Genomic DNA, 13,582 nt, shown 5'->3' on the forward strand with positions numbered 1-13,582 from the left:
TAGCCTGTCGACGCGTTGCCTGTCCGTATCCCTCACAGCGCATCTGTAGAGCCATTAAATTGGATAATCCCTCTGGCCTTTGATACATTTCTGGACATGATTATTTCATTACTCGCAGTATATCAGTAGGATCATAATAAAAAGGACTTCTGACAACCTGCCAAGAGTTTTGTGGCCTTGTAAACACAAAAGTGCTCTAATAAAATTTTATTAAGTGTTAAAAAGTCATAAAAAGTGAAATAACATAAACTACAAAATTTACTGTCCTCAGCAAATGCTGAAAATATCGTCCATAGTAAAATTAAATTAGCATGTAATAGCGCAGCAGCGTGGAGTGGGCTTGAAAGAGGATCCAGGAGGAAAAAAAAAAGGTGGGGAGGGGGGAGCGGAAAGGAAAAAAAAAAGAAAGATTGCACTTGAACTGCATACGGGTCACGGGGGGTTCCTTTATGGCGATCCCCGCGTGTTCCCGGCGGGCCGCGGGGACGGGGCGCGGGGCGCGGCTCGCCGCCAGGCGGCGCTGTGGGAGCGGGAATGCGCCGCGCTCCGCGCCGCGACCCCCGCGGGCCGCCGGGAGCGCCCCCCGCCCCAGAAATGAGCCATTTACGGGGATTTTGGCGTCTTCTTGCAAATCAAAAAAAAAAAAAATGGTGCGAGGAAAACAATACGGGTATATCTGGGCTGGAATGCTCCTGGAGGGGCAGGCAGCGCTGAGCGGGCTCCCGACGGCTTCGGCCGCGCCGCCGCCCCGGCTCCCCCGCGCCCGGGGCAGGGCGTCCCGTGGCGGGGCGGGCGAGGCTGCAGGGAGAGCTGCTCGCCCTCTGCGCCTCCGGGCCGCCGCAGGAGCCAGGTAAGGTCACTTTTCCTCGCCGTCGGTGCTGCTCAGGGAAAAGGCACGGCCGGGACGGGAGCGGGCGAGCATCGCCGCACACGGCCGCGGCGGGGCGGCGGACACAGCGGGACGGGACGGGACGGGACAGGCTGCCGCCGCTCGCCGTGCTTCCCCCCGTGCCGTGCCGGCCGTCCTTGCCCGTGGGAAGGGGCTACGCTTGTGTCCCGGCCGCTTCGGGGCCGGCAGCGCCCGGTTGCTGGGGTGCGGTCATTGAGGAAGCAGGCGAGGCGGCGGTGCCAGGTTCTCGGGGCATCGCTTCTCCCCCGGGATGTCCGTCCCCTGCTGCTCCGTCGGGATTTGCCCGTGGCTGGCCGGGAAGGAAGCGACCATGCTGCCGTCACATGGAACCGCTTTTGCCAGAGCCGCCCGAAACTTAATGCGGGAGGGGGGAGAGAGAGGGAGGGGGGAAAGAGGGAGGGAGGGGAGTAATAGTAATAAAACAAGGAAATTGTGGGTAGAAGATATTTTAAGTTTCGTTTTGTTCAGGTGAAGAGGATATCTGCTTCTCATGTGGCAAGGCTGATGTTCAAGGCCACTGTACGAAAAATAGTGACTCGCTGCCTGAGCCTGGCTTGTCTTTGAGCCTGAGCTGGCGCTCGCTGAAGGGCAGCCGGAGCAGCCCCGGCAGGGAGCGGGCAGTGAGGGATCCATAAGGGAAAGCTGGCTGGAAAACAGACGATATATGAGCAGGAACAACGAGCCTCCTTCTCATTAAGAGGAAAAAAATAACCATGAAGTTAGTTTTAGTAGAAATTCTAACAACTCTGTGCATTTCAGTCACTTTAAATCTCTACACTGCGTATTAAGGCAGGGTTACAAAGAAAAAGTGGAAACAGTATAGTTATTTATTTTGGGACATCTGAATGAGCAGGAAAGTTGTAGGTATAGTATAGAGCAGTGCTTGCTTTAGCTCGGCTGCCTTGAATTAAGGCTAGTTTCTAAAAATAGGTATTTCTGTTTGCACATAATTGGCTCACTGCGTATGCAGACCATACAGCCTTAAAATGCATATTTATCTCACCGATTCAAAACTTGTAATGTTTTGTATACCCTCATGTTCGTCACCTCTGATTAAGACAATGGGGATATTACTTGGTAATTCACTATACATTTACTGACAAATTACAGAAATAAAATACATTTGGAAAAGGAGCAAAGCCTTTATTTTTCTTCCACCTCAGATTTTTATATAAATCTTCCATAATTTTACAGTAATGACTGCAGTTACTAATGCTCACAGAAAGTTGTACTTTTTAAGCAGAAGAAAACAACCATGTCACATTGTCTACTGCATTTTTTAAAAATCTGAGGTCTACACCATCCATGGAAACACACACGTTTTCAATGAAAGCTAAATAATGATTTTCTTTTCTCTCAAATTTTAAGTCTTCTCTCACCAAATATAATGTAAAGGCTGCAAAAATGCAAACAGAAAGTGTAGCAGCACTGTGATCAAAGCTTTGAACTTAGATGAATTAAAAAGTCAGCAAAGCACTACAGAATTCCACATACATGTGGCTAAGGTGTGTGCATGCCTGCATAACTTTGAAGAGTTTTTAAGTTAAACGAAAGGGTTTGGAATTAGTTTTCTTTACTGAAAGGCTTTCCAGGATCAATGCTAATGTTTGTTGGATTTTGGAAACATTCCTGGGAATTCCCTCTTTAGGCTATGGTGTGCAGAACACTTTTATTTTTAAATAAGGTCTTAAAAACATAACTCTGTCATCTGGCTGATCAGCTGTTTGCTATTTTGTGCTGCTCTCTGCCTGAGCAAGTACTTGTAAAATATCACAACATGAAGAATCCCATTTGCTCCCTGGGGTTTATGGACAGGAATCGGGGTACATGCTTAAGTGTGCAGCATCCAGGTTTCAGTGGTAAGAGAAACTTTTTTTCCTAAATTTAGCATTCTAGTTTGTGATGAGTGGTTTTGAGTATGCAGCATTACTTCCGCAGTGGAATTTTTATATCAGCTCAATGTGATGTGAAATTCAAAAGATAAAGATACACCAGGAGACTGTAGTTATGTTTAAATGGACATATTAAAGGTTCAATGTGCAAATGTCTGACACTGCCCCAGACAAGGCTGGAACTCCTGTTGTTTACATCCAGCCTCATCCCCGGCCGTTCCGTATCCGATGCTGCCTTGCAATTCCAGCTGTGACAAGCAAGCCCTGGAGTTCTGCCTAGGGAAGGTTGCAGGCTGCCTGTCAGAAGGGGCTCAGAGGGTGAGGAAGGAAAGCCCAGTCACGGCAGAGTGCAGTACTTGCAGTAGGCAGGATGGAAATTATCTGGGCTCTGCGACTGGGGCTGCACATGTGGCGCTTTTTTGGCAGGGTTTCTTTAAATGCTTGCAGAATTTAAAGGCATGTACCATCCAACAGAGGCCTACTTTGCAATACATTAACCAGATCTTTCTAGGTTGATTAATAGCTTCAGTCTTTTGTTGATGGATCTTTATTTTTGCTTTTTTGGGGTTTTTTGGGTTTTTTTGGGTTTTTTTTTTGCTGCAATACAGCTGGACCCTATGCTACAGAAAGTGATAATGGATGAAATCTTGGCTCTCCTGAAGTCAGTCACAAAACTCACTGACTTCATTGGAGCCACGTTTTTATCAATTGCCTCATAATACTTTGTATCAGCCATATGGAGGAGATTTAAAATTGGCTTTAGAAGAAATAGAAATTAGCTCCTCCACAAATGATTTGCATGGGTTATCTGGGGGGCTTTTCTCCAGGTAACATAAATGGCAACACAAAGTATAAACTGCCAAAAAGACAAATAGGTATATAATATTTTGATTTCCTGTAAGTAGAGCATAACTCAACTAAAATATTATCTTAAAATCAACAAGGTTTGATTACTCTGTGTAAGACCACCAGGTCTGATGTAGATGATGCAAGGGCATGGGAAGACATTCAAAGGCACAACAGGCTATTTGCTGTTCATGACAAGTTTTAGATGTGAATCTCTGTGTCAATGATGCTGTAACAGGAGAGGCAGTGAGTTAAGCAGGAGGGACAGTATTAATTCACAGCCCTCGCTTTTGTATATTTGGTGTTATTGAATTGTGCTTCCCCTTGATATTTTAAACAGATGCATCATAATGGACTTCTCAAAATCTGATTTAAACCATAACACCAGGAAGTACAGTTTTGCTAAAAGGGGAGGAAGGGAAAAAGAAACTGCTGGACTCCCTGCCACTGCCACAGTTGTCTTTTCACAGACAGTTTTTTCTGATCCATTAGCCTGCCAGACAAGGATGGCACCTATCCAGTGTAAAAATAAAACTTCTTCCTCTCAGTTATTTTAATTTACAGTGGAAATTACTTAAGCACAGCATCAAACATACTTTTTTTTTTTTTTTTTTTTTTGGAAAGGAGGATCCAGACATGATTTTAGAGGAATAATTCCAAGTGTAGACAAGATCGGTTGCTACTGTTCAGCATAATCTGCACTGTGCATATCTTGAAGTGGAAAGCCACACTAGCATTTTTGGGAGCTAATATCCTCATTGGACTAAACTCTTCACTGTATATATTCCAGTAATATCCCACTAACAGTGCCAGATGCTAACAGAACTCCACATTGGAAATAATTATGGAAGTGAGTCAATCCTCATCCATTGCAAGCAAGAACTCTCAGAGCAAGAACTTGTTCTGACATTCCCTCTCTGCTTTAAATCCTCTTTCTTGTCAAAGGGAAAATCAGCCATATTTGGATGGAGCCCCAGTATTTCTTTGTGTTTGCTATCCTAAGTAGAAACAACATAGCTGGTTTGGATAGTCTTGTGTAGGGAAGGAGGAACCACACCCAGACACAGCAGTTCTATCACATGCTTAGGCCGAACTATACACCCTGAAATTTGTGTTTGCAATGAAAAAACCCAACCCGTCTTTAACTACAGAAGAATTGCTTAGGACTGTTTTAATATATGCCAGATAGAGTCCATTCCATTAAATATAATCCTGATAATACTAGTTTCACATTTTTCTTGTTGTAGATATTTTTCCATACTCATTTTCTGCTGTTTTGAATGAATGTCCTTATTTCCTGACTTGGAAGTACAGAGCAATGCATTTGTCTCCTGTTCAGTTTCCCACCTTCCCTTCAGTATGTGGCACATGATCCTTTGTGTCTTTGGCCTTATATTTACACCCTTCAATAAAGCATTATCAGCTGCTGGGTGATTCTCATTTGCCAGTTGCTGCCTGCAGGTACCGAACATGGAGGTCTGGTAGAACAGTGGAGGGCAGGTCATGGAGCCAAGCAAAGAGAAAGCCCCACGCCCACCTGGGTACAGCAGCAAACTGAAAAAGAAATTGCAGATTTTCATAATGAAAAGCTGGGTAGGGAAATTCATGGCTTTCAGGCTGGTAGAAGTGCTTTACCGTGGTCCTGAAGGAGAGACACATCAGTGTGACTGGCTGAGTCCAGGCTTGTAGTCAGAGCTGGGGAGTCCCTGCTGGGGGGGCCATGGCTTTCCAGGAGCCCGTGGAATGCCCCATGTGCCCCAGCACAGGCAGCCAGGGCACAGTTCTGTCTGGCAGAGAATCAGATCTTATATTTCAGCCTTTGTTGCTGCAAAAATAACCTTGGAAATAAGAAGCCTGAGTAAACTAAGGAGCTGGCAGGAAGCTTGGAATAATAGTTCTGAGAAGTGTGAACTGTGCCCATCAAATGTGATACCTTAGAGGCCTGATAACAATGCATTCAGTGGCAGGCAATATTAACTATTAATGGCAAGCCCAATGGTAACACAAATAACTGGCTGACCTGCTCATCCCACTGGGGGAGTCCATCCATATGCAGGGCAAATTCAAACTTACCAGGGCTTGAGCATTTCCAGGCAAAAGGAATGTCCCAGTTCAGTACCAGGACATCTCGTTCTTGTCACTCTGCTCCCTTGGTAGCACTGTGTATTTTGCTGAATCGGCACGTACATGGCGTGCCCTGTGGGGGAGGTGAGAGGGGAATAAGCAGAAGGATCTGGCTTGTGGCCCATATCAGTAGCTGGGCACAATGATCTTGGTGGGTCTCTTCAATTCAGGACACCCTCTGATTCTGTGAAAACAATACAGGATGATGTGGAATGCTATGGGAAGGACTGATACATCAAAATTTTGATGATTAGCAATAACAACAAAATAAGTTACTGAGTGACAGATACCTGCTTTGGCCTTATACTAGTAAGAGTGAAGCTAAGACCAGTAGTCCCATTTTTGTCTGGGAAGTTTTTTAAATACAAACTGTATAGCCAGTTACACCAGGGTACCTGAGAGTGTAACACAGAAATGAAACCAAAGTCACAATGCCATGGGTGCTCTCACAGTAAAGTCTCATCTTCTTGTGTCACTGTTCCTCTAGCAGACAAGCTGAATAACTCCTCCTGAAATGCTTTTTGTCCCTAGGACCAAAGGTTTAGGATGGATCCTGTCACACTGCCTGGAGTTCCTCTATCACCTTGAAGTTCTGCCTTGCTCAGGGTTCTTCACAGCACCCAAAAGCACACATCCACCCCTCCCTGAACCTAATGCAATCAGTCCATTAACCAGTAAAGCATCTTGATCAGCTCCAGGCTCCCATGGTTTAGCTGTGAGCAGGGTCAACAGAACTTTGAAATCAAATCAGAAGGCACAAGCCTTCTGGTATAGATTGGTATATATACCTCCTGGTATGTACTTACACCAAAGCTTAAAGTGAGTAAACCATCATCCATTCCCTGCTCACTGTTGTTTAGAATGTGCTGCATCTGAGAGCCAGAGCCATCGGGGTAAGGAAGAACAGCTGTAGTATCTCTAATGACATCCAGTGCTAGAAAGTTCTTTGAAGTTGCATAGCTGCTGTTTCTTCTCTATGATTTCCAAATGTGGGAAGGGGGGAAGAATATCAATGTTAAAAACATCAGTCAGTCTACTTATTTGGACAATTGTTGTCTGTGTCACTTATTCTTATGGTGATCTGAAGAAGGAAAGCAGAGAATTTTTTTGATGGTTATAAAACATACATTATTTACTTCTGAGATGAAAAAAAAAAAAAAACTAAAAACCACCCTACATAGTATTTGTCAAAGGCCAAAGGCCAACATACTTAGGCATTTCCAGAAGAGCATTTTTACCTTATTATATATGATTGCTGATGGTGTGCCTGATCACTGGGTAGATGACTGGGCATTTCTAAAGTTCCACACCATTTTCCAGCATCATCCATTCAGTGACAGTGACACTGACACTTTTAAATCTCTCAGAAGATTGCTAATTTTACTTTATTCCCACTCCCATCAGAAGGCTGTTATTCCAATACAAAAGAGGGCCAGAAAGACTATGGACTGAGCCTGAATGAGCTCACTCCTCAGACCTTGCCAGGACACTGGGGGCTGCATGTTGCCATGTCCCTGTAAGGGACAGTCCTTAGTGCTCTGCTTGGCCAGTCTTACCAGCCAGAGTGAGAAAATACCAGTTTGGAGGAGTTCTGGGTTCCTCAGTTCTGGGGTGTGACATGTGTGGGGGAGGAGTGAACCCCAGGGCTGGCAGACCCCCTTTGGAGCTGGATGCTCTGACTCAGTGCGCGCAAGCTCCTCCTGGAGTAAAGCCAGCAAGTGCTAACACAAGGGACCTTACAACTCCTGCAGCCTGTGAACACCTAATTCTGCACTTGCTCTCTGATAAAGTGCATCTGGACCTTGTAACAATCTTAACATTCACTCCAGGATAGTTGTGTTTTATTGGGCATTGTAGATCATTGCTCACTCCGTGGGAAATAGTAAGACTGTATGCCAAAGGCCAGATTCTGCTTTGTGACTTAAATATGCAGGTTCTTCAGATGACTGCAGTAGGAAAGTCACTTTTCAGCATGAGCAGAGCCAGCAGAAACCCTGGTGCTGCACTTAGCTCTGCAAGCCCAGTGACCACAGTGTGGCTACACATGGCTGGCCACTGGCTCCCATCAAAGGGTGGGGGAGATACAAGCCTTGGCTTGTGTTGTAGCTGAAAGAGTAAGATTGACATACTAGTTCACTGGTTTTGTTATTTCACTGTTTCAAAGCACTGAAAGGACTTCAAGGATTTTTTTTTTTCTGGTTCTGCCCCACATTTCCCATCCTTTGTATGTGCAAGTACCAGTTTATAGCAGTTGGTATCAGGTAATAAATTGGAAATCAAGGGTGTATCTGCAAGAGCCTATAACAGCATGGTAGTTGAAAAAGATCAGCTGTTGATCTACCAGTCACCCAGAGAAAAGCAGGAATGTAGAAAGAAAACTGCTGACATTTAAATGCCCACATAAGAATACTAAAATACAAAGCTGCTTATGAGTATTTTGTAATAAAATACTGTCCTGATAACAGATTTTGTTTCAATTTTGTGCTTATATGTGATTTTAATGTATCCAAACTATTTTCATATACTGTTAAAGTAATTTCCTCTTTTGATCAGGTACAACAAAATTTAAGGTTTCCTAAATATAATAGCCTGGAAAAGGGAGCTGTTAGAACACTTTTAAGTAAGTCCCACGATTGACATCTCTAACATGTTGAAATAAATACACAAGTAAAGTTAATCACTACATGGTTTAAGAGAAGGAATTGCCCTAACTTTTATGTATGACTATGTTACCATGTTTAGATAAATTGCCTGATGTAGGTCATTAAAGAGGGACCAATTCATTTTTGTCTGTCCTAAAAAGGGCTCGGAAAAACATGATTTCTCATCAAACATCCACTGAAAAGACAACTCACTGTAATACACTGAGATAAAAAATGGGTTCAGGAGGGGCACATGCTTCTTTATCTGGTGGGACCATTATCCCAGTTGTCCTTGGCAGCCAAGGAAGAGTCACGTAAAGTTTACATTAATTGATTTTATTGTTAATCTGCTTGAAATTTTGTAAGTCAAGAGAAAAAAAAAAAACCTGAAAAACATGCAATCAACCACTTTATACCATGTTTAGCTGTAAAGAAAAAATGCTGTTCTTCCAGAGATCCAATCACCAGCAAGCTGCAGAATGCTTTGCAATTTTTACACACTTTTCTTTCGTATAAAGCCACAGACTGTCTAAATTTTACATTGCCACCTCTAACATTTATATTTTACCACTGCGGGCTGCAGTGTTACATTATAATGGTGCTGAGCCCACCTACCTCTAACATCTCTCTTCATGAGATATTTTCTACCACAGTGCTGGACATGGCCTGTAACATAAAAAAAAAATTTCTCCATACAGGAAGATTACAACACAGGAGATTTCAGTGCAAAACTACACAAAAAAGACCTTACAATTGCCACATGTTTCTGTAAATTTCATTGCAAAGATGGAAAAACTACAGTGTAAAGGAAATCTCTACTCAGAGAAGACTTTATTAACTTCTTTAACTTCTTTTTTGGTGATTGGTGTTAGAAGTGCTGTGATAACTAAGTTCCACCTCTTACCACTTTAACCTTACTCCTCCCCCACATTGCTGTCAACAATACATCAAAATAGTCAGCAGAGTAGGATGTTAGTTGTGTTGTGGAACTAAATGTTACCTGTTTAGAAAAGATTTCAGATATGGCATTGCTAACCAGAGGTGGGCAAAATACTCAGTTCCAGTAATTTATTTATCAGAATGTTATATAAACAATTTTTTTTAATTCCCCAAATGTAATAAACCTTTTTTTTTTTTGTCTTTAGATTCAACATTAAAGATCAATCAAGACACTTCTAACTGTGCAACATTTTTGAATTCCTAGTACTGAGTTTACTGCGTGTAGCTACAGTCAAATTTGCTTGGGCTAATTGTTGACAATGGAGGTGATAATTATTTCATCATCAGCAAGCTTGGTTCCTGAGGTTTGGTTTGGAGGGAGCCCAAGTCACTCCTGTCTGCTGATGAAGCTGTTCCACTGTGTTACCCTCCTGTCAAAATGGGTCAACACAGTGTAGCCCATGGCCACCATGCTGCAGGAGTAGCATTTCTAAATGAAAGGTCCTGACAAAAGAGGGGGATGAAATCCTGTCACAGAAAGGATCTTTTCTTCACTCACTCCCAGTGAGTTACTCGGCTCACCGAGGACAGACGTTCACTGCATGCACACATCTGGCCCAGCCTCTCCTCGTGTAACATCATTCATCAAGTCCTGTCATGTTAGCCTTGCTGCCCACATTCCCCCAGCACGCCACAGAAAACTTTCCTCTCAGCACCTTACATTTCACTGCCTCGTAGGCATCCTTTGTTCGCTTTAACAACAAAATGGTGCCATTCAGGAGCTGGAGCAACATAATTGGTACTTACAGAGCACAGTCCTGCAGTCACCGAGAGGTCTGCGAGGGCACGGTCGGGTTAGGATTGCTGCAGTGTCATTTGCTGCTCCAAAAAATGCACACTTAATATTTTCATGATGCATTTTGTGATTTCAAGAATGCTTTGTAGATAATCATTCTCTCCATGTAGGTACTAAGTGAAGCTGGGAAGTATTAAGTCTCTGTGGAATATGAGACAGGAAAAACATAAAATTATACTTGTCTCATTACTGCAATATAGATGCTGTGAACCCTGGTGGTCAAAAAAACTATTTCTGTTCTTTGAACATAATTTCAAATTTTTCCACTTCATAGTTCAGTCCTGACAGCAAAGTAGGCCAGTGTATTGCAGCTTTATGGCTTTTGAGACCAGACTCATGCAGTCAGAGGTGTCCTGCTGCCTGTAAAATGGAAGGCTGCAAGGACAGTGCCTCCCAGGTACATGACAATGCCCCCCAGGTCCATGCTTCTTCCATGACATCCATGGAATAAGCATGGACAGGACCATCAGGCAGTTCATGCAATTCATAAGTTGAGCCACTCCTCAAAGGGTGATATTTTAACTTTTATTTTTGCTGCATTTCATCTGTTGAGTACCTGTCTGAGGCCATTTTGAACAGGCTTCCATCACTTACACTTAGCCCATTATCAGTGAGGACAAGGGGAGAAGCTCCTTACCTGTGTACTTTAGTACACACTCCAGTAAGCCCATGAGTGGGTAGATAAGTGAAATGTGAGGTACCTGCAATCTTCTGATCCCTTTTACCCCACTGTAGTTCTTGTGATTCTGGGAGGTTTTTTAATTGTATTTCCAAACACATGTATCAGTTTCTTCTTTCCCAACTACCCCTCAAAGCCTGGGTTTTGTCCTTTTGCCTTATCCAGCACCCTTGTCCCTGCTCCTTTCTCTGCTGTTTGTTCTAGATGACTACATTATACTATCATTCTCCAAAAGAAAAGTATGGTGTTTTTTTTTCTTAATTTTCTCCATCACATGCCATTTGTCTCCTCAGTCATCACAATTCTCTTATCTTGTCAGGCTCAAAACCTTGGCACCATCATTAGATATTTGCTTTCTGTTGCCAGTATCTATTCCACTCCTGAGTATTATAGATAACCATCTCTTTCTGTACATCTCACTGTTCAAGCTATGGAGTGACCAGCTCTATGCAGCCTTTTCTTGACATAGCTCTGTTTGTATTTGTTTAATGAGATTCACCTCAAACTGTCATTTAAAATTTAGGCATGTAGACAGAGCAGTAGGTCTGTCAACATGTGAATCCTTGGATCTGTCTTTGAGTTGAAAAATTAGCAATTAACTCAAAAATAATATGCTGTTGAGGTTTACTAATGGAGAGCCAGACAATTGTGCTGTAGATGAACAGAGCACCACCAAACAAACACCAAATTAACCTATGTGTTTCAGAAGAAAAATGAATTGGTAAGGATCTATGTTCTTTTCTCAATATTTGACATGCACCAATACTGTGTCACTGGATGTCTTGCTGCTTGCCTGTGACACAGTCCACGAGGCACAACAGCTATGAAATGTGGATCCTTCCGAGACATTTCATGCTTGTCAGCTTGGCAACCGATTTGTGCTGGTGATGAGACTTGTCTGAGTTGCTGGGCATTGCAGGCCTGTTTCTGTTTACCTTGCCAGCCCATTTGCAGCCAGCTGTTCTCCAGCAGGAGACAATGTTAAAGCAAACACACGCATGGAAATTGTCCGTAATAATTAAGATCCCAAGGCAGCAAGTCCCTTAAATATGTGCTTAACTTCATTTAATCAGGTGACCAGTCTAAAGCTTCTCCTGAAATGTCTTCTACACCTGTTAAAATTTCCTCAAAGTGATAAAGAACTAATTATGTTGGTCTTCCATGCATACGTCATCCAAAAATGCCCACATAGCTACTGAGTGGGCATTTTCCTGCAGCTGTTTCAAAATTTCTTTCATATTTTTGATTCCTCCCCTTGTTGATTCTCTGACAGTACTTCTGCCTGCCAAATTGTCAAGTTGTTGATAATTTCTCACTCATTATATCTTTTGTTATTTAAAAATAGAAGAAAACCATTCATGTTAAAAACAGACCTGTTTATATATCCTACCTCTGCACCCAGGAAACCATGGCTTATGTGCTTTGTGGGAATAAATGTGCTCATTAAATGTCTTTGAACATTATCATCTTGATCATTATCATCAGTATTTAGGAGATGAGCTTCCCCATATTTTTTTGGTATTCATTAGAAGATTAAAAGTTGTTGATATGCAGAAATGGAAGTAGATACCTTCATAGTCTTGGAGGAAACTTAGCAATTAGACAGAGAAAGCCTGATGTAATAAAAGGTCTTAAGACACTTATAAAGTAGACATAGCCAGTCATGGGCTCAAACATTTTTCTGAGGGACGATCTTTGTGAGACCATCTTTTGCTTCTCGTTTTTTCAGATTCCCAATTTGGGTCTGTCAGGTGAAGTACTTTGATAAAACAGAGTTGCTCCTGTGGAAGAGAGGATTTGGTGGGTTATAAGGTTGCAAGGACACAGAACAAAACCGTCAGCTGTCCCCAGAAGGATGTTTCTTGTCAGGAACACCAAAACAGAGGTTTGGTGCAGCTGGGCAAATCAGGCCTGCCTGCAGTACAAGCAGGCTCACTGTAGCTTAGCTGGAGCTTTCAGCTAACACAGTCCTGAGTTCTGGGTAGTCTGCTTCCCTCTTAAGCAGACTGCAAGAAAAACTATCAGTAGTTTTAGAGCTGAAAATTTCTAAGAGAAAGAAATTTAAGAGATCTTTAATGACCAGCCTTTACTGGACACCTTTTCTGGCCATTCCTTCTCTGACAGAAAGTCTATCACAAACTTGAGGTAAAAAAGCAAATACAAACCTCATACATATTTCTCCACCATGGTTAATTCTTAGCCTGCTACATAATATTTACACAGAAAAAACTACTTCTCAGGATCTGAGTATCAAGAACCTCCTTATCTCCAGGCTTGCCTCAGAGAGCTGTATCCAAGCCAAAACCTCTTGCTTGGCCATTGGCTCCCATGCAAATAAAGAGGAGCTACACTGCTCCTTTCCCATCCTCACATGGTGGTCTGAGGAAATACCAGAGCCGACATCTCAGCACCACTGCGTATTCCTCTGGAAAAATAACCCACAACACCAAAAAAGGCGGGGGGAAAGCTCCACAATGGTTACTGCCAAATGGCGTGAACCTGCTATCAACAAAAATCTACACCGTTGCATGACAACAGAGCAGTGTTTCTGTGTATGACGAAGCAAGGTGGAGCCATCTGCTCACAGTGTGTGGCCTGAGTCTTGGGCTGCAGGAGTGTCTGTAAAATTTGTAGCACATTTCTGAATCTCCCATTTCTGCTGCAGATGTTTCCATCTGCACAACAGTGTGATGC

At 43.0% G+C, this 13,582-nt stretch overlaps 1 long non-coding RNA gene across 1 annotated transcript in view; it reads left to right on the plus strand.

The window, feature by feature from the left end:
- The first annotated feature begins 638 nt into the window (after positions 1-638).
- Positions 639-13,582, plus strand: part of LOC132075712 (uncharacterized) — a 49,760-nt gene continuing 36,816 nt past the window's right edge. Inside the window, exon 1 of the long non-coding RNA XR_009418810.1 lies at positions 639-850. This is a non-coding gene — a long non-coding RNA (uncharacterized LOC132075712). The remainder of the gene's footprint in view (positions 851-13,582) is intronic.

This window comes from Ammospiza nelsoni, chromosome 7, assembly GCF_027579445.1.
Source record: "Ammospiza nelsoni isolate bAmmNel1 chromosome 7, bAmmNel1.pri, whole genome shotgun sequence".
Taxonomy (NCBI): domain Eukaryota; kingdom Metazoa; phylum Chordata; class Aves; order Passeriformes; family Passerellidae; genus Ammospiza; species Ammospiza nelsoni.